The sequence below is a fragment of the Lolium perenne genome, chromosome 1 (genome assembly GCF_019359855.2).
Source record: "Lolium perenne isolate Kyuss_39 chromosome 1, Kyuss_2.0, whole genome shotgun sequence".
NCBI classification, from domain to species: domain Eukaryota; kingdom Viridiplantae; phylum Streptophyta; class Magnoliopsida; order Poales; family Poaceae; genus Lolium; species Lolium perenne.
In genome coordinates, this window is record NC_067244.2 from 239,883,652 (window position 1) to 239,903,908 (window position 20,257).

Consider the following 20,257-nt stretch of genomic DNA (forward strand, 5'->3'; position numbering starts at 1 on the left):
TCAATCTCACCGGCTTGCTGTAACAAAGGATTAACCGTATTGTGTGGAAGATGATTGTTTGCAGAAAACAGTAGAATAGTATTGCAGTAGATTGTATTTCAGTATAGAGAATTGGACCGGGGTCCACAGTTCACTAGAGGTGTCTCTCCCATAAGATAAACAACATGTTGGGTGAACAAATTACAGTTGGGCAATTGACAAATAAAGAGGGCATGACCATGCACATACATATTATGATGAGTATAGTGAGATTTAATTGGGCATTACGACAAAGTACATAGACCGCCATCCAGCATGCATCTATGCCTAAAAAGTCAACCTTCAGGTTATCATCCGAACCCCCTCCAGTATTAAGTTGCTAACAACAGACAATTGCATTAAGTATTGCGCGTAATGTAATTAGTGACTACATCCTTGAACATAGCACCAATGTTTTATCCCTAGTGGCAACAGCACATCCATAACCTTAGAGGTTCTTGTCACCCCTCCAGATTCACGGAGACATGAACCCACTATCGAGCATAAATACTCCCTCTTGGAGTTACTAGCATCAACTTGGCCAGAGCATCTACTAATAACGGAGAGCATGCAAGATCATAAACAACACATAGACATGAATTGATAATCAACATAACAAGTATTCTCTATTCATCGGATCCCAACAAACGCAACATATAGAATTACAGATAGATGATCTTGATCATGTTAGGCAGCTCACAAGATCCAACAATGAAGCACAATGGGGAGAAGACAACCATCTAGCTACTGCTATGGACCCATAGTCCAGGGGTAGACTACTCACACATCACTCCGGAGGCGACCATGGCGGCGTAGAGTCCTCCGGGAGATGAATCCCCTCTCCGGCAGGGTGCCGGAGGCGATCTCCTGGATCCCCCGAGATGGGATCGGCGGCGGTGGCGTCTCTGGAAGGTTTTCCGTATCGTGGCTCTCGGTACTGGGGGTTTCGCGACGGAGGCTTTAAGTAGGCGGAAGGGCAGGTCAGGAGGCGGCACGAGGGCCCCACACCACAGGGCCGCGCGGCCAAGGGGGCGCCGCCCTAGGGTGTGGCCACCTCGTGGCCCCACTTCGTCTCCTCTTCGGACTTACGGAAGCTTCGTGGCAAAATAGGACCACTGGGCGTTGATTTCGTCCAATTCCGAGAATATTTCGTTACTAGGATTTCTGAAACCAAAAACAGCAGAAAACAAAGAATCGGCACTTCGGCATCTTGTTAATAGGTTAGTTCCAGAAAATGCACGAATATGACATAAAGTGTGCATAAAACATGTAGATAACATCAATAATGTGGCATGGAACATAAGAAATTATCGATACGTCGGAGACGTATCAATCCCCAATATTAAACTCTCTTTTGATAATCCTTCTATCATGCCATTTTTTAACTTTCTCTTTAAAGAGTTTAGCATTTTCATAAGCTTCACTTCTCCATTCATCTAGAGAACTCAATTGCAGCAACCTCTTCTTACCGGCTAGTTTAGGATCTTTATTTAGTTCTCTTACAGCCCAATAAGCTTTGTGCTCTAGTTCTAAAGGTAAATGACAAGCTTTTCCATAAACCATTTTATAAGGTGACATTCCCATGGGATTTTTATAAGCAGTTCTATAAGCCCATAGTGCTTCCTTCAATTTACTAGCCCAATTCTTTCTAGTTTTATTAACAGTCTTTTGCAAGATAGATTTAATTTCTCTATTTGATAGTTCTACTTGCCCACTAGTTTGAGGATGATAAGCGGAAGCAATTCTATGATTAATACCATATTTAGCAAGAGTTTTTCTAAAACCACCATGAATAAAATGAGAACCTCCATCAGTCATAATATATCTAGGAACTCCAAATCTAGGAAAAATAATATCTAAAAGCATTCTTAAAGAGGTCTCACCATCAACACTTTTTGTAGGTATGGCTTCCACCCATTTAGTAACATAATCAACAGCAACAAGTATATGAGTGTTACCTTCTGAAGAGGGAAAAGGTCCCATGAAGTCAAACCCCCAACAATCGAATGGTTCAATAACAAGAGTATAATTCATAGGCATTTCATTGTGTCTGGAGATATTACTGTAAGGGTACATTGCCCCTATGTGTGGTTTTGGTAATTAATGACAACCCCTATGGACTAATGTTTTCATTGAGTTTATATGAAGGAATATTCCATAGGTACTACTTGTACTCCATGTGTTGGATTCAAGTATGGATGCCATGAAGATAAAGGTATACCTTGTGTATTGGCATCAAGATCATCGGTATGAAGATATATATGTGATATGATCAAGAAGAAGAAATGAAGATGGAGTTCTTATGTGGAACTCAATATTAGTCATGCTCTATCTTATGTGAGTATGAGAAGATACAAGGTTGAGTTGGGCAAGTTCAAGATGAGTATCTTGAGTGGATCACATGCTTGAAGCTTGTAGTCTATTTGGTGATAATGGACATGTGAAGATGTGCATCAATGGGGCTTTCCCATCATAGTGTATGGGGGAGCATTTGTGAGTCTTCACGAAGCAACATTGATCAAGTGAGGCATTCCGGCTTGAGTGAAGCTTGAAGAGTTATCATCAAGATCAAGCGGGATGCGCAAGGCAAAGGTATGGCCTTGCTAGGTTTTCCTTTTACCGGTCTCAAGGTGGATGTTGGGAGACCGGATTATAGGATAGATAGCCGCACTATCAAGAGGGGCTTTCGGTTGGGTAACTTGATCACATCGTCTTAGGGAGCTCAATCCTTTGCATACATTGCATATTCTTATTGCTTCTTGGTGTTTCTCTGTGTGAGGTTCTTGAGCTTGTTGCTAGCTTTACAACAAGCCCAAGTTCATCGAAAACGGAATCCGCATGCATCTTCTATTGCGTTTTCGAGTTTGGACGTCTTCACCGTTTCTTGACGGTGGGAGACTCCCTCTCTAAAATCATCTAAAAATGTTATGTGAGGAGTCTCCATATTTCAAGTTTTTGTTGGGGTTCTATTCGTCGTTATCTTTCCAACAAAATTGGTTTCATGCGAATCGGAGTTCGGGAGCACTAGTTATTAAAGAAAAAGGAAAAAGGAGAAAAGAAGAAAAAGAAGTAAAAAGAAAAGAAAAAAAAGAGGAGGAGCAGCCGGCCGGTCGGCCGGCCTGCCGGGCCCCGCGCCGGCCCACCCGGCCGAATCCGGCCCGGGAGCTGATGCCATCCGGGGGCGGGATCCGGTGGGCACGGCAGCTCCCTCCGGCCCGGGCGCCGGTTTGCCACCGGGCCGCTCGGCTGCCAGGCCAGCCCAGCCGGATTCTCCACCGGACCGCGCGCCCAGCTCCTTTCCTTACCTGCCGCCCACGCCCGGTTGTTGGGCCGGTCCGGCCGGACCCCCTGCTGGGCTCCTCAGCGCCAAATCCGGCCGGCCGGCCTGGCAGCCGGCTGGGCCGTTTTTCGGGGCATTTTTCCTGCGTTTTTAATGATTCTTTTTCCCCAACGGTTATATTTTCTTCCATGATATAAATAGCCCTTCTTCCACCTTGAGACATACACTTCTTCCCTTTCTCTCACCTCCATTGTTGCATTTGAAGAAGTTGCTCTCTCTCTTGTTCCCCCCCCATGATTCTTGCTCATTCTTGAGGGATCTAAGAGAGGAGATCTAGATCTACACTTCCACCAAACCATTTCTTCTCTAAGTGAGGGAATCTCTTGGGATCTAGATCTTGGAGTCTTTGGTTGACTTTCTCCCTTGTTCTTCCTCTCCAATCTCATCCTAGCATTCGTTGCTTTGGTGGGATTTGAGTGTGAAGGACTTGAACACCTCCGGTGTTCTTGCTTTGCATCATTGCATAGTGTTGAGCTCTCCACCACGATTTGTTCGAGTGAGAGACCGTGAGCTTGTTACTCTTGGAGGGTGACCTCCTAGTTGGCTTGGTTGGTGTCCGGGTGATCTCTTCGTGGAAGATTGTGAAGGGGCCCGGGCTTCTCCTTCGTGGAGCTTGTGAAGTGGTTGTGGAGCTTGCCATCTCCGGAGCGGAGGAAAAGCTAACAATAAGGAAAGGGCCATTATCCTTCGTGGGTGTGGTTCGGAGAATAGGGTGAGCCTTCGTGGCGCGGGGAATCCTTCGTGGGACCTCCACTCCTTCATGTTAGATCATGCCCATTGAAGAAGAAGAAGCAGTTGAGTGAGAAACAACAAGGGAAACGGCCACAAGGTCAAGGTCAAGCTCATGCTCGACCTCAAGTTGAAGATAGGCCACTTCCCAAGAAGAATCAAGATAATGTTCCCCAAGAGAAGAAATCAATAAAGAAGAGAAAGGGGAACACTTGCTACTTATGTCGTGAGAAGGGGCACTTTGCTTCTTCTTGCTTAAGTGATACCTTATCTAACCCTATAATTGTTGATGATGATTACTCTCTAGGGAAGGATAAGGATGGCAATGTGTTTGCCAAGTTTGTTGGAACTCAAAGTGGTTTCAAGAAAAGAACCATTTGGGTTGCCAAGCTTATTGTGACTAACCTCTTAGGACCCAACTTGGTTGGGGACCAACAATCTCAAACTTGATCAATAGGTACAAGTGGAGGGCATTGGAGACTTGGCTACTTCATGAAGAATTAAGGGATCTTCATATATTATATTTTTTACCAAGCCAAGTCGTATGGATTATCATCTATATCTTATATCCAATGTTCCTCTTTGCGGTAACTTATACTTCAACTCTTCATGTTTATTGTAAGTTACTTGCCCCTTTGCATGTTTGGTTTTGTACCAAATATGTGTATGTATGTGTTGTGTCTTACTTGCCTATCTTGTGTATTCAAGTATGTTTGTTTGACTCATCATATACTTGTGTATTGTTTTGAGCCTAATGCATCTTGATGATATCTTATTTGGCTCTCTTTGAAGTGATTAATGGAACATCCCATTTTGGGGGAGTGATATGCTTTGTGCATCTCTCTTTCTTTAAAATGTGTGTACATGGGTACCACCACTTAGTATTGATATTGCAAGATTATCTAGTCACTATGTGGTGTGCCATACTCATGAGAAATTCAAATTCTAAATATCCATTAATCATCTCTAGTTGAATTTTAGTTGCCTCTTATGTAGAAGAAATGTTTTATCACATTATGGGGGAGTAATATGTTTTGTACATATCACAAGCCTAGAAAATGTGAACATATGAGGTTATGCCACTTAGAGTTGATGCTCTTAATTATCTTGTTCCTAGGTGGCATGTTTGCTCAAACAAGCTCCATTCCTAATAAAAATATTTTATTACTCATCTTGTGGGCTCTTGTTTGAATATGAAATTCTTGGTGCGGTTTTTCCCTCAAATACATATCTCTATATCTTATTTGGGACACCGTTTGCTTCAAGTTATTATAATCATTGCCGTGCGTGATTGTGTGACTAGTTGAAGTTATCAAGAATCTTCATCCGTGCATAGTGCTTAATTCTATATACTTATCCTATGCCTTTTATTGTGAAGTTGATCCTTTCTATCATTGTCAATACTCCACCGGAAATTATTTCCAATATACTCATTGTCTTTGACAATTGATAACCTTGTATGTGGTTGAATTTTTGGATCATCTTCATCTTGGATTGTTTCTTACTTCCTTATTTTATTTCCAAGAAATCTTTATAGCTCCCATATGTCTTCCTTGTCCCTTTGAAAAATCTTTTGATAAATCCTCTTGATTCATATCAAGTGTTTGTTTTGGAATACATAACTTTTCCTTACGGTACATTGTGCCATTGTGAAAAGTGTAGTGGGTTTGGTTTATTTGTTCGAACCTTGCTCCTTTGGGAGTTTTGCTATCTCATTCCTTCTTCTATGCTTTATTTGTTGAATGAGATAAAATCTTTGAGCATGGTTGCTTTATTTAATCCTTTATGCTCAATGGTCTCTTCTTAGTTCATTTGTTGAACTTTGTTGAACAAATCTTTTGTGATTTGCTTCTTAGATATAATTTGGACAACAAATTTGTTTTGTGAAACCTCTATGCCTTATTCATTTCAATTGTGGTGTTTTGTCCAAAGTATATCTTTCTTGGATCTTTAAAAGTCTTTGTGTGTGCTTATATGTAATTTATTTATATTTATAGCATGCTTGCTTTCTTTCGATCCATTATGTAGGATATACTCCATCAAATCCTAAATGGCTAAGATGTGCATGAAATTCAAATTTCATCTAAATATGCACATGTTTATATGGAGTGTGTCCTATATATTGTGGTTAGTCTAACCATGTTGGACCCAATAAGATTGGGGACCAAGATGTACTTGAATGATGTTTTAGGTACATTGGAGATGCAATGGAGGCTTGTCTCATCTATAAGGAAGGTGTTGTCACCATATGAGGATTTGAGTCAAGCTAGGATGATCGATGAACTCTTATCTACTACATCAAGCCATTGCCATCTCGGTAACAAGTATCTTATTCATGCACTCTCATATAGCATCCAACCTCTTGTAGGTTGTATCTTGGCATGATAGGTTATATATATATATACCATATTTTATGATTCACCTATCACAAATATGCCCTCTAGCAATTTATTGCATATCAATTCCTCAAAGAGCTCTTGTGTGCAATATTGATGTATTTGTGAAATAAATCCGTATCTGTGATACTTGTTGCCTTTCTCAAAACACTCCAACTAGCTTTACTTCCCTTATTGTTAGTTGTGATGTTTTTGAGATTTAACTTGGTTGAAGTTCATTCATAAACCATAAGTGAAAATTGGAGCCATAGGCTATATATGCTTCTTAAGCAAACATCCTTTGGTATATTTTATGACTTCATCTTGGATATCTTGTCTTATCTACTTTGTTAACCTCTTGTGTGTGCATGTTTCTTTATGGATCACTTTGTCCACTTTAGAAACTCATATACATAAGAGCGTTAATCCATCACCTTGATATCCTTGTTCTTTGCCGACCATCTTTTACCCCTTTGTTTTTAGTGGGTTGGTAAAGAAGATTTATGAGTGCTTGGTTTATTTATTTTCTTCATGCACTCATATCTCGTAATTGTTGGACTAAAGTTGTTCTTGATAAGCATATTCTCTTTATCTTAATTGTGTTCTAAATGATATATAGGGAGTGAGGATTCCATGTTTGTGCATATTGTATTCAAATGCAAACACTATAAATTGTGCACGAACCTTGGGGAGCTTTCTTATTTTATTTAGAGCACTATATCTCTCTTATCATGATATCTCTGTTTGTCCAATTGGATCTTTGATTGCTTGCTTTATTTGTGAAAACTTTCTCCATCATGTTATTCTTATGCAATCTTTGATCCTCAATATAGTTTGACTTCCTTCAAGTATTCATCATTGGTTATGTGCATTTGATTCCACTCAAATTATGGGAAGTGCACACTTTGGGGAGGATCTCACATTATATTGGCTTTCTAAATTTGTCACCCATTTTGGCACTCGATGCCAATGGGGGAGAAGTTTAGAGGGTTTAAGGGAATGGTTTTTTTACTTAAGTTTGGTTTGTGCTTAAGTGTTTTGCCTCTCATGCATTCCATATTTATATGTCTTGCATGGTTGTATATATATAGTGGAAACTATCCCAAAGGTTAATCTTGACAATGTATGCAATGAATTCATGTTCATCACACGTGCATACATTGTGGGGGAGTTTTCTCTATATATATTGGTTCTACTCACATCCCGTGCATTTGTTGTAGTTGTGTGAGTAGAGACGGTTTTGATATGGGCTAGTAGCTTTGTGTTACTTGACCATATCAAATACAACCTCTTGTATACAACTTATTCTCGGATAAGTTGCGTACTTGTTTCTAATATTCATTATATAAACCCTCTTATTGTGGTTGTCATCAATTACCAAAATGGGGGAGATTGTAAGGGTACATTGCCCCTATGTGTGGTTTTGGTAATTAATGACAACCCCTATGGACTAATGTTTTCATTGAGTTTATATGAAGGAATATTCCATAGGTACTACTTGTACTCCATGTGTTGGATTCAAGTATGGATGCCATGAAGATAAAGGTATACCTTGTGTATTGGCATCAAGATCATCGGTATGAAGATATATATGTGATATGATCAAGAAGAAGAAATGAAGATGGAGTTCTTATGTGGAACTCAATATTAGTCATGCTCTAGCTTATGTGAGTATGAGAAGATACAAGGTTGAGTTGGGCAAGTTCAAGATGCGTATCTTGAGTGGATCACATGCTTGAAGCTTGTAGTCTATTTGGTGATAATGGACATGTGAAGATGTGCATCAATGGGGCTTTCCCATCATAGTGTATGGGGGAGCATTTGTGAGTCTTCACGAAGCAACATTGATCAAGTGAGGCATTCCGGCTTGAGTGAAGCTTGAAGAGTTATCATCAAGATCAAGCGGGATGCGCAAGGCAAAGGTATGGCCTTGCTAGGTTTTCCTTTTACCGGTCTCAAGGTGGATGTTGGGAGACCGGATTATAGGATAGATAGCCGCACTATCAAGAGGGGCTTTCGGTTGGGTAACTTGATCACATCGTCTTAGGGAGCTCAATCCTTTGCATACATTGCATATTCTTATTGCTTCTTGGTGTTTCTCTGTGTGAGGTTCTTGAGCTTGTTGCTAGCTTTACAACAAGCCCAAGTTCATCGAAAACGGAATCCGCATGCATCTTCTATTGCGTTTTCGAGTTTGGACGTCTTCACCGTTTCTTGACGGTGGGAGACTCCCTCTCTAAAATCATCTAAAAATGTTATGTGAGGAGTCTCCATATTTCAAGTTTTTGTTGGGGTTCTATTCTTCGTTATCTTTCCAACAAAATTGGTTTCATGCGAATCGGAGTTCGGGAGCACTAGTTATTAAAGAAAAAGGAAAAAGGAGAAAAGAAGAAAAAGAAGTAAAAAGAAAAGAAAAAAAAAGAGGAGGAGCAGCCGGCCGGTCGGCCGGCCTGCCGGGCCCCGCGCCGGCCCACCCGGCCGAATCCGGCCCGGGAGCTGATGCCATCCGGGGGCGGGATCCAGTGGGCCTAGCAGCTCCCTCCGGCCCAGGCGCCGGTTTGCCACCGGGCCGCTCGGCTGCCAGGCCAGCCCAGCCGGATTCTCCACCGGACCGCGCGCCCAGCTCCTTTCCTTACCTGCCGCCCACGCCCGGTTGCTGGGCCGGTCCGGCCGGACCCCCTGCTGGGCTCCTCAGCGCCAAATCCGGCCGGCCGGCCTGGCAGCCGGCTGGGCCGTTTTTCGGGGCGTTTTTCCTGCGTTTTTAATGATTCTTTTTCCCCAACGGTTATATTTTCTTCCATGATATAAATAGCCCTTCTTCCACCTTGAGACATACACTTCTTCCCTTTCTCTCACCTCCATTGTTGCATTTGAAGAAGTTGCTCTCTCTCTTGTTCCCCCCCATGATTCTTGCTCATTCTTGAGGGATCTAAGAGAGGAGATCTAGATCTACACTTCCACCAAACCATTTCTTCTCTAAGTGAGGGAATCTCTTGGGATCTAGATCTTGGAGTCTTTGGTTGACTTTCCCCCTTGTTCTTCCTCTCCAATCTCATCCTAGCATTCGTTGCTTTGATGGGATTTGAGTGTGAAGGACTTGAACACCTCCGGTGTTCTTGCTTTGCATCATTGCATAGTGTTGAGCTCTCCACCACGATTTGTTCGAGTGAGAGACCGTGAGCTTGTTACTCTTGGAGGGTGACCTCCTAGTTGGCTTGGTTGGTGTCCCGGTGATCTCTTCGTGGAAGATTGTGAAGGGGCCCGGGCTTCTCCTTCGTGGAGCTTGTGAAGTGGTTGTGGAGCTTGCCATCTCCAGAGCGGAGGAAAAGCTAACAATAAGGAAAGGGCCATTATCCTTCGTGGGTGTGGTTCGGAGAATAGGGTGAGCCTTCGTGGCGCGGGGAATCCTTCGTGGGACCTCCACTCCTCCAAACGTGACGTACCTTGTTGCAAAGCAAGGGAACACGGGAATACATCCTCGTCTCCGCGTGCCTCGGTTATTTCTATACCCGAGCTCTCTTTCCTTGTGATAGCCATCGTGCTTGAAGTACATATATCTTGCTATCACTTGTGCTACATATATCTTGTGCCTATCTTGCTTAGCTCTAGTTGCTATTGTTACACTTAGTTGAGCTTAGCATATTTAGGGTTTGTGCTTGTAAACTAAACGATAGTTTAATTCCGCATTCTTACAAGACAAATCCGCAAGAGTTTGTAATTGCCTATTCACCCCCCCCCCCTCTAGGCGACATCTCGATCTTTCAATTACCGACCCTTTGACATTCATCACAAGATAAAATAAACTTCCTTGCATCTTTGAAGAGAGTTGGCCAATAAAAACCTGATTGTAGAACCTTTTGCGCGGTTCTATCTCCGGCATGATGTCCTCCATAAGCACTACCATGACATTTACTCAATATCTCTTGCTGTTCATATTCGGGAACACATCTTCGCAGAATACCATCCACTCCTTCTTTATATAAGTGTGGGTCATCCCAGAAATAATGTCTCAAGTCATAAAAGAATTTCCTCCTTTGCTGAGCTGAAATGGTTGGAGGCAAGTACTTGGAAACAATAAAGTTAGCATAATCAGCATACCAAGGACTGTCTCGCGAGCTCACCTTTATTACAGCCAATTGTTCATTCGGAAAACTATCATTAACAGGAACAGGATCATAAGCAATATTTTCCAATCTAGACAAATTATCAGCAACAGGATTATCAGCACCTTTCCTATCTACAATATGTAAATCAAATTGTTGCAACAGAAGTACCCATCTAATAAGCCTTGGCTTAGCATCTTTCTTTTGCATAAGGTATCTAATTGCAGCATGATCAGTATGTATAGTAACTTTTGAATCAATAATATAGGATCTAAACTTATCACAAGCAAAGACTACAGCTAACAATTCTTTTTCAGTAGTAGCATAATTTCTTCGAGCAGCATCAAGGGTTTTACTAGCATAATGAATAACATTCAATTTTTTATTTACTCGCTGTCCAAGAACAGCGCCTACAGCAAAATCACTAGCATCACACATAATTTCAAATGGTAAGTTCCAATCAGGAGGTTCAACTATAGGAGCAGTTGTTAAGGCTTTCTTTAGAGTTTCAAAAGCTTCCTTACAATCATCATCAAAAACAAAAGGTACATCTTTTTGAAGAAGATTAGTAAGAGGCTTTGAAATCTTGGAGAAATCTTTAATAAACCTCCTATAAAACCCAGCATGACCAAGAACACTACGAATACCTTTAACATCCCTAGGATAGGGCATCTTCTCAATTGCTTCAACTTTAGCTCTATCAACTTCAATACCTCTCTCGAAAATTTTATGTCCCAATACAATTCCTTCATTAACCATAAAGTGGCATTTCTCCCAATTAAGAACAAGGTTAGTTTCTTCACATCTCTGCAAAACTTTATGAAGGTTCCGCAAGCAATTATCAAAAGAATTCCCATAGACAGAAAAATCATCCATGAATACCTCTACAATACTCTCGCAAAAGCCATGAAAAATAGCAGATATGCATCTTTGAAAAGTAGCAGGGGCATTACATAAACCAAAAGACATACGTCTATAAGCATAAGTTCCATAGGGACAAGTGAAAGTGGTTTTCTCTTGATCCTTAGTTTTAACAGCAATTTGTGAAAACCCAGAATAACCATCAAGAAAGCAAAAGTGAGTATTCTTAGACAACCTTTCTAACATTTGATCAATAAAAGGTAAAGGGTAATGATCTTTCTTAGTAACTTTATTAACTTTTCGATAATCAATGCACATTCTATACCCTACAACTACTCTTTGAGGTATGAGCTCATCATTATAATTAGGCACAACAGTCATTCCTCCTTTCTTAGGAACACAATGCACATGACTAACCCATCTACTATCACCAATAGGATATATAATACCAGCTTCAAGAAGTCTTAATACCTCATTTCTTACCACATCCTTCATCTTAGGAATTAGACGACGCTGAGGTTCAACAACAGGCTTCGCATCATCTTCCATATTAATGGCATGTTGGCAAATAGAGGGAGAAATCCCCTTCAAGTCATCAAGAGTGTAGCCAATAGCTCCTCGGTGTTTCTTCAATATTTCCAATAACCTTTCTTCTTCAAACTCTGAAAGCTTAGAACTAATAATAACAGCATATATTTTATTATCATCAATATGAGCATATTTAAGATTATCAGGCAATGGTTTTAAATCAAAGACAGGATCTTCCTTTGGTGGTGGTGTTGTACCCAGATCTTCTACCGGTAAATCATGCTTAAGAATAGGTTGACGAAGGAAAATTTCATCAAGCTCATCTCTTTCTTCCCTAAAAACTTCACTCTCACTATTCTCCAAATGCTGCTGCAAAGGATTATTAGGAGCAAGAGCAATAGATGCACACTGTTCAACTCTAAAATCATTATTACGCGAATCAGCTTTATAAGGAGTTTTGGCAAATTTAGAGAAGTTAAACTCATAAGATTCACCAACAAATTTAGTCAAAATTTTCTCTTTCTTGCAATCTATAACAGCTCCACAAGTATTTAGAAAAGGTCTGCCAAAAATGATAGAACAATATTTACTAGCAGCAGAACCAAGTACCAAAAAGTCAGCAGGATATTTAATCTTACCGCGTAGAACTTCCACATCTCGAACAATACCAATTGGAGAGATAGTTTCTCTATTAGCCAGCCAAATAACCACATCAATATCTTCAAGTTCACAAGAACCAATTTCGTGCATAATCTCTGTGTAAAGCTCATAAGGAATAGCACTAATACTTGCACCAATATCACATAAACCATAATAACAATGATCTCCAATTCTAACAGATAACATAGGAACACTAGCTTTCCTAGACTTATTAGGATGTGAAACAATGTTAGAGGCATCTTCACAGAAAATAATATGACCATCCTCCACACTTTCAGTCACAAGATCTTTAACTATTGCAACAGCAGGTTCAACTTTTATTTGTTCTTCAGGTTCTATAGGTTTCTTTTCACTTTTATGAACCGCACTATTTATAACAGAGTACTCCTTCATTTTAGCAGGGAAAGGAGTTTTTTCAATATAAGCTTCAGGAATAACATGATCAACAGTTTCAACTACAACACATTTATTTATAGATGAATCAATTTTATCTTTATACGGTTCATGATACTTATCAAAGTTCTTCTTAGGCAATTCATAATGAGAGGCAAAAGCTTTATAAAGATTTGCAGCAACTTGAGAATCAAGACCATAAGTAGCACTCATATTACGAAATTTATCAGTATCCATAAAAGCTTCAATGCATTTGTAATCATAATTTATACCTGATTCTCTATCTTTGTCGTTCTCCCATCCTTCAGTATTTTCCTGGATCCGATTAAGAAGGTCCCTTTTAAACTCTTCTTTGTTGCGCGTAAATGATCCAGAACAAGAAGTATCCAGCAAGGTCTTGTCTGGAAAAGAAAGTCTTGCATAGAAATTATCAATAATAACATTACCAGGAAGCTCATGAATGGGGCATTTGAGCATTAAAGACTTCAATCTCCCCCACGCTTGGGCAATACTCTCTCCATCATGAAGCCAAAAATTATATATGCGATTCCGATCTTTGTGAATTTCACTTGGAGGATAGAACTTAGAATAAAACCGGGGCACAATATCATTCCATTCAAGAGAATCCCCATTATCCAGTAATTTATACCAATGCGCCGCTTTACCAGACAGCGATATAGAGAATAGTTTCTTCCTCACTTCATCCATAGCAATACCTGCACACTTGAATAAACCGCATAATTCATGTAAGAACAGTAAATGATCTCCAGGGTGGACAGTTTCATCCCCTGTATAACGGTTATCCACTACACGTTCAATAATTTTCATAGGAATTTTGTATGGTATTTCTTCCTCACCTGGCGCCTCATCCACTACCTTTGCAGTAGTAGTAGATTTTCCAAATAAAAACTCAAGAGAAGATCTCTCCATAATGAATTATGGCAGCAGGCAGAAATAAAATCAGCACAAACAGTAGAAATTTCCCTTACCAATTCCACTTACCAATAGCGCTTCACTCCCCGGCAACGGCGCCAGAAAATAATCTTGATGACCCACAAGTATAGGGGTGTATCGTAGTATCTTCGATAAGTAAGAATGTCGATCCCAACGAGGAGCAGAAGGTGTTGACAAGCAGTTTCGATGAAGGATTCACTGTAAATGCTCACAGACAAGTATTCAGGGGGTTTTGATGTAGCAGATGAATAAAGTACGAGTAAGTAAAGTGCGAGAGTAATAATTGCAGCGAGTGTTTAACCGCAAGCTAGGGGAGTACGGTTTCGGTGATCAGCCTGAAGTCGACTCCGCCCAGCCTAAGCAGGTTCTCGCAACCGTAGCAGCGCTGGGGCAACCTGGATCAGAAGAGGCAACCAACCAATCTGACCCTCAGCCATCCCGCCAAGGATCTCCACTGTCACGGGAGCGACCCCGCAGGGATTCTTCCTCGGAGGAACTCCTGTCAGCTGAAGAGATGGTTGCACGAACAGTTCTTAACAAACCTATAACCCCGGGCGACGCCGCAGATCCGGAGGCTCTAGAGGCCACTAGAAAGGAAATGCTGGCCACAGCCAAGAAGCTCGCTGATGCGTGTAGTTGACACGTCCGTTGGGAACCCCAAGAGGAAGGTGTGATGCGCACAGCGGCAAGTTTCCCTCAGTAAGAAACCAAGGTTTAATCGAACCAGTAGGAGTCAAGAAGCACGTTGAATGTTGATGGCGGCGGGATGTAGTGCGGCGCAACACCAGAGATTCCGGCGCCAACGTGGAACCTGCACAACACAACCAAAGTACTTTGCCCCAACGAAACAGTGAGGTTGTCAATCTCACCGGCTTGCTGTAACAAAGGATTAACCGTATTGTGTGGAAGATGATTGTTTGCAGAAAACAAGAGAACAAGTATTGCAAGAGATTGTATTTCAGTATAGAGAATTGGACCGGGGTCCACAGTTCACTAGAGGTGTCTCTCCCATAAGATAAACAGCATGTTGGGTGAACAAATTACAGTTGGGCAATTGACAAATAAAGAGGGCATGACCATGCACATACATATTATGATGAGTATAGTGAGATTTAATTGGGCATTACGACAAAGTACATAGACCGCCATCCAGCATGCATCTATGCCTAAAAAGTCCACCTTCAGGTTATCATCCGAACCCCCTCCAGTATTAAGTTGCTAACAACAGACAATTGCATTAAGTATTGCGCGTAATGTAATTAGTGACTACATCCTTGAACATAGCACCAATGTTTTATCCCTAGTGGCAACAGCACATCCATAACCTTAGAGGTTCTTGTCACCCCTCCAGATTCACGGAGACATGAACCCACTATCGAGCATAAATACTCCCTCTTGGAGTTACTAGCATCAACTTGGCCAGAGCATCTACTAATAACGGAGAGCATGCAAGATCATAAACAACACATAGACATGAATTGATAATCAACATAACAAGTATTCTCTATTCATCGGATCCCAACAAACGCAACATATAGAATTACAGATAGATGATCTTGATCATGTTCGGCAGCTCACAAGACCCGACAATTAAGCACAATGGGGAGAAGACAACCATCTAGCTACTGCTATGGACCCATAGTCCAGGGGTAGACTACTCACACATCACTCCGGAGGCGACCATGGCGGCGTAGAGTCCTCCGGGAGATGAATCCCCTCTCCGGCAGGGTGCCGGAGGCGATCTCCTGGATCCCCCGAGATGGGATCGGCGGCGGCGGCGTCTCTGGAAGGTTTTCCGTATCGTGGCTCTCGGTACTGGGGGTTTCGCGACCGAGGCTTTAAGTAGGCGGAAGGGCAGGTCAGGAGGCGGCACGAGGGCCCCACACCACAGGGCCGCGCGGCCAAGGGGGGGGGGCCGCGCCGCCCTAGGGTGTGGCCACCTCGTGGCCCCACTTCGTCTCCTCTTCGGACTTCTGGAAGCTTCGTGGCAAAATAGGACCCTGGGCGTTGATTTCGTCCAATTCCGAGAATATTTCGTTACTAGGATTTCTGAAACCAAAAACAGCAGAAAACAAAGAATCGGCACTTCGGCATCTTGTTAATAGGTTAGTTCCAGAAAATGCACAAATATGACATAAAGTGTGCATAAAACATGTAGATAACATCAATAATGTGGCATGGAACATAAGAAATTATCGATACGTCGGAGACGTATCAGCATCCCCAAGCTTAGTTCTGCTCGTCCCGAGCAGGTAAAACGATAACACAGATAATTTCTGGAGTGACATGCCATCACAACCTTGATCATACTATTTGTAAAGCATATGTAGTGAATGCAGCGATCAAAACAATGTATATGACATGAGTAAACAAGTGAATCATAAAGCAAAGACTTTTCATGAATAGCACTTCAAGACAAGCATCAATAAGTCTTGCATAAGAGTTAACTCATAAAGCAATAATTCATAGTAAAAGCATTGAAGCAACACAAAGGAAGATTAAGTTTCAGCGGTTGCTTTCAACTTGTAACATGTATATCTCATGGATATTGTCAACATAGAGTAATATAATAAGTGCAATAAGCAAATATGTAGGAATCAATGCACAGTTCACACAAGTGTTTGCTTCTTGAGGTGGAGAGAAATAGGTGAACTGACTCAACATTGAAAGTAAAAGAATGGTCCTCCATAGAGGAAAAGCATCGATTGCTATATTTGTGCTAGAGCTTTGATTTTGAAAACATGAAACAATTTTGTCAACGGTAGTAATAAAGCATATGTATCATGTAAATTATATCTTACAAGTTGCAAGCCTCATGCATAGTATACTAATAGTGCCCGCACCTTGTCCTAATTAGCTTGGACTACCGGATCATCGCAATGCACATGTTTTAACCAAGTGTCACAAAGGGGTACCTCTATGACGCCTGTACAAAGGTCTAAGGAGAAAGCTCGCATTGGATTTCTCGCTATTGATTATTCTCAACTTAGACATCCATACCGGGACAACATAGACAACAGATAATGGACTCCTCTTTTATGCATAAGCATGTAACAACAATTAATAATTTTCTCATATGAGATTGAGGATATTTGTCCAAAACTGAAACTTCCACCATGGATCATGGCTTTAGTTAGCGGCCCAATGTTCTTCTCTAACAATATGCATGCTTAACCATAAGGTGGTAGATCGCTCTTACTTCAGACAAGACGAACATGCATAGCAACTCACATGAAATTCAACAAAGAGTAGTTGATGGCGTCCCCAGTGAACATGGTTATCGCACAACAAGCAACTTAATAAGAGATAAAGTGCATAATTACATATTCAATACCACAATAGTTTTTAAGCTATTTGTCCCATGAGCTATATATTGCAAAGGTGAATGATGGAATTTTAAAGGTAGCACTCAAGCAATTTACTTTGGAATGGCGGAAAATACCATGTAGTAGGTAGGTATGGTGGACACAAATGGCATAGTGGTTGGCTCAAGTATTTTGGATGCATGAGAAGTATTCCCTCTCGATACAAGGTTTAGGCTAGCAAGGCTTATTTGAAACAAACACAAGGATGAACCGGTGCAGCAAAACTCACATAAAATACATATTGAAAACATTATAAGACTCTACACCGTCTTCCTTGTTGTTCAAACTCAATACTAGAAATTATCTAGACCTTAGAGAAACCAAATATGCAAGCCAAATTTTAGCATGCTCTATGTATTTCTTCATTAATGGGTGCAAAGCATATGATGCAAGAGCTTAAACATGAGCACAACAATTACCAAGTATCACATTACCCAAGACATTTATAGCAATTACTACATGTATCATTTTCCAATTCCAACCATATAACAATTTAACGAAGGAGAAACTTCGCCATGAATACTATGAGTAGAAACTAAGGACATACTTGTCCATATGCTACAGCGGAGCGTGTCTCTCTCCCATAAAGTGAATGCTAGGATCCATTTTATTCAAACAAAACAAAATCAAAAACAAACCGACGCTCCAAGCAAAGCACATAAGATGTGATGGAATAAAAATATAGTTTCAGGGGAGGAACCTGATAATGTTGTCGATGAAGAAGGGGATGCCTTGGGCATCCCCAAGCTTAGATGCTTGAGTCTTCTTGATATATGCAGGGATGAACCACCGGGGCATCCCCAAGCTTAGAGCTTTCACTCTCCTTGATCATGTTGCATCATACTCCTCTCTTGATCCTTGAAAACTTCCTCCACACCAAACTTAGAACAACTCATTAGAGGGTTAGTGACAATAAAAATTAACATGTTCAGAGGTGACACAATCATTCTTAACACTTCTGGACATTGCATAAAGCTACTGGACATTAATGGATCAAAGAAATTCATCCAACATAGCAAAAGAGGCAATGCGAAATAAAAGGCAGAATCTGTCAAAACAGAATAGTTCGTATTGACGAATTTTATCGAGGCACCAGACTTGCTCAAATGAAAATGCTCAAATTGAATGAAAGTTGCGTACATATCTGAGGATCACTCACGTAAATTGGCATAATTTTCTGAGTTACCTACAGAGAAAACAGCCCAGATTCGTGACAGCAAAGAAATCTGTTTCTGCGCAGTAATCCAAATCTAGTATGAACTTTTCTATCAACGACTTTACTTGGCACAATAAAACACTAAACTAAGATAAGGAGAGGTTGCTAAAGTAGTAAACAACTTCCAAGACACAAAATAAAAACAAAGTACTGTAGGTAAAAAAAAAACATGGGTTGTCTCCCATAAGCGCTTTTCTTTAACGCCTTTCAGCTAGGCGCAGAAAGTGTGTATCAGGTATTATCAAGAGATGATGCATCGGCATTCTTACCAGGGGTGTTGCACTTACCTTTCTTACTCTTATTCCTACTCTTTGGTCTAGGGAATACATGACCGCATCCGGGTGTAGAGGTAAAATTTAGAGTGCCTTTCCCAACATCTATGACTGCTCCCATGAGTTTCAGCAGGGATCTTCCAAGCGTGATTTGTCCTGTCCCTACACATTCAATAACGAGATAATCAGTGGATACCGTCCTTCCAAGAAAGGTTGTGAAAACACCTTCAGCTATACCCTTAGGAATTACAACAGAGTTATCCGTAAGAGTTATTTCTTCTCCCCCTTCAGTAAGTCCCCAATGTGTCAAAGATTTATAAATTTTTTCAGGCATGAGGCAAAACTCGGACATAATATCACAACGAGCAGGAAAAGTTTCACCACCAATAGTAGCTTTAACGGTAGGCACCCACATTGAAGGTTCGAAGCTTAATGGAACATAATCATAGTATTCACGAATTCGGTTATACACTTCTTTTAAACAGGATATATTTGTTTCAATAGTGTTTAATCTATTATGCATGCTAGCATGAGATGGATCAAAATTATTATCGGAGCTAAATGATGTAATCAATTTCCTTATGGCATTAAAAGCTTGATCCCCATCACAATGAAGGAAATCTCCTCCCACTACAGCATCTAAGGCATATCTATAGCGAAGAATAAGCCCGAAATAGAAATTACTAAGAAGCAAACTTAAGGTCATTTTAGGTTCAGTTTTACTATAAGCATCAAAAATTCTAGACCATGCTTCTTTAAAATTCTCTTCACCTCCTTGTTTAAAAGTGAAGATCGATTCCTCAGGTGATAGAGTAGCAACTACGGGACTAGACATGATAATAAAGTAAATGCGAGTAACTAATTTTTTTGTGTTTTTGATATAGCAAACAAGATAGCAAATAAAGTAAAACTAGCAACTAATTTTTTTGTATTTTGATTTAGTGCAGCAAACAAAGTAGTAAATAAAACTAAGCAAGACAAAAACAAAGTAAAGAGATTGAGAAGTGGAGACTCCCCTTGCAGCGTGTCTTGATCTCCCCGGCAACGGCGCCAGAAATTTGCTTGATGCGTGTAGTTGACACGTCCGTTGGGAACCCCAAGAGGAAGGTGTGATGCGCACAGCGGCAAGTTTCCCTCAGTAAGAAACCAAGGTTTAATCGAACCAGTAGGAGTCAAGAAGCACGTTGAAGGTTGATGGCGGCGGGATGTAGTGCGGCGCAACACCAGAGATTCCGGTGCCAACGTGGAACCTGCACAACACAACCAAAGTACTTTGCCCCAACGAAACAGTGAGGTTGTCAATCTCACCGGCTTGCTGTAACAAAGGATTAACCGTATTGTGTGGAAGATGATTGTTTGCAGAAAACAGTAGAACAGTATTGCAGTAGATTGTATTTCAGTATAGAGAATTGGACCGGGGTCCACAGTTCACTAGAGGTGTCT

General features: G+C 41.0%; 1 protein-coding gene across 2 annotated transcripts in view; it reads left to right on the forward strand.

Annotated features, from left to right (window-relative positions):
- Positions 1-20,257, forward strand: part of LOC127324246 (uncharacterized) — a 66,458-nt gene that overhangs the window by 12,864 nt on the left and 33,337 nt on the right. The window lies entirely within an intron of this gene.